Consider the following 2,352-nt stretch of genomic DNA (forward strand, 5'->3'; position numbering starts at 1 on the left):
AATAAATACCTCATTAAAATAATTTCACACTTATGTCACTAAAACATCATACTGCCACTGGCTCGCCTCTAGCGAGATTCCTGTAACAACTTAATAAGAAATTAGTATATCTACTTCGCTCGTCCACTGCAACCACCAACACCTGAAATTTTGAAATTCTACATTATAATCTTATCCATAAGACTTACCCACTCCGACACACCATCACCTCTGGTCAACCCAACCACTGATGACCTCATTATAACACCACACTCCATACCAGGCGTCCAAACGCCACAACACTACACCACCCACTACACATGCTACTCTACACCACACTCTACACACTACCCCACACTCTACAAAACTACCATGCCCATGCACCACTACACACCACACTCTACACACTACCCCACACTTCTACAAAAACTACCATGCCCATGCACCACTCAACACCACACTCTACACACTACCCCACACTCTACACACTACCCCACACTCTACAAAAACTACCATGGCCATGCACTACTCTACAGTACATACTATGCTCCTTCTGTGTTCATGACCCCACGAGAGCGGGTCGGATAGCGATGTGTCACCGTCGCCTGTGGACCTTGTCCTCGGTCCTGCGAAGGCTGCTCTGTGTTATCTACCCTTGATTGCCAACTCCTCGTACCCCTACCTATGTTCTCAGCCGCTGGTGTGCTCTCCCCTGGCACACTCCCCGTAGGGTATGGCTCCTCACTTGCCTGACCGGTCAGTGTATAGACGCGGTCTGGGTGACAGGAGAACACATGCCCTGTGTTTAGCACCTTAACCTTCACTTCTGCATTCTTTTTGCTAATTACCCGACATGGCCCCACAAACTTGGGTGCCAACTTACCTTCTGCCTGAGCGTGCATCTGCTTCACGAATACCCTATCACCTTCATTGATCACCTTTGCTTGGACCTTGTTCCGCGCATTATAATATGCCTCTGCTACCTCTGTCGACTTTCTTAAATGTAGTTTCACCAAGTCAAATGCCTTGGTTGCTCGCCTACAGACAACACTTTTGAAGTCTAACGCATAGCATGGCGGTTGCTTGCTTGTGAACGTCGTGAACGGAAGTCGGGGATCGAACCCATGCAACAAAAAATGCGGGGTTTCTCCCACCGACCTATTGAACGCCGTGTTGAGCGCCGACTCCACCATCGACAAACTCTGATCCCATGCAAGCACATCATCAGCAGCCAAATGCCGCAGAATACTGATTACTTCAGCATTGTGTCTTTCAACCAAACCATTCGCCGATGGTCGATATGCCAGCACTGGAGTATGTTTGAATTGATACACACTCGCGATGCTTTGAAATACTTGATTGATAAACTCTGACCCTTGGTCTGACACAACTTGTTGAGGAGCCCCAAACCTGGTTAACACACTTTCCACCATGGCCTGGGTCACATCCTCTGCCGACTTAGAACGGAGTGCACTCACCACAGTGAACCGTGTGAGTGCATCCACTGCTACAAATATGTACCTCGCCCCTGAATGAGCTTGTGGTAGCGGCCCAATGAGATCTATGTGTACTCTCTCGAAGGGAGTACTCACCTCCGGCCACCTACGCAAAGGTTCCGCCCCCAACCTATGTGCCTTGTACCTCAGACAACTGTCACAAGAGGCTACATAGACCTTGATATCTTTACCCATGGATGGCCAATAGAACCTTTGACGTGCCCTCTGCAACGTCTTGGACTCCCCTCCATGGCCTGCTGCTGGGATGTTATGACACAGATACATTGCAGTCCTCTGGAACTCCGGTGTCAAGACTGCCTGGTATACTGGTTCAGACCGTATACCCGAAACCCTACCAAGATGATACAACACCTCATCTTCAACCACAAACTCATCCACTGGGGCTGGAAGTGACTTCCTCAACTCCGCACGCTGACCCCTCAAAACCTTCCTTACCTCCCCCCACAGGGGGTGACCTTCCTGACTCCGTATCAACTCCCTCACATTCCACGACACATCTTCCTCCCCCCTTTCACTCACCACTGCTACATTGTGACACCTTGACAACGCGTCAGCGACCACATTGCTTTTCCCTGGTACATGTTCAAAGTTTGTAATGTTAAACTCTGAGAGCGAGGTAACCCACCGTGCCAGCCGCTGACAAGGCTCCTTGGACTCGAACACATACTTAAGGGGTTTGTGATCGCTTCTGAGCCAAATTTCATGTCCAAGCAAGATGTACCGGTTTCGTTGTAATATGAATGTGATCGCTAGCGCTTCCCTCTCAATCGTACTATAGTTCCTCTCTGCAGGACATAGTACTCGTGAACAAAATGCAATGGGACGCTCCCGTCCTCGCTCATCCACCTGAGCTACC

The sequence above is a fragment of the Procambarus clarkii genome, chromosome 65 (assembly GCF_040958095.1).
Source record: "Procambarus clarkii isolate CNS0578487 chromosome 65, FALCON_Pclarkii_2.0, whole genome shotgun sequence".
Taxonomy (NCBI): Eukaryota; Metazoa; Arthropoda; class Malacostraca; order Decapoda; family Cambaridae; genus Procambarus; species Procambarus clarkii.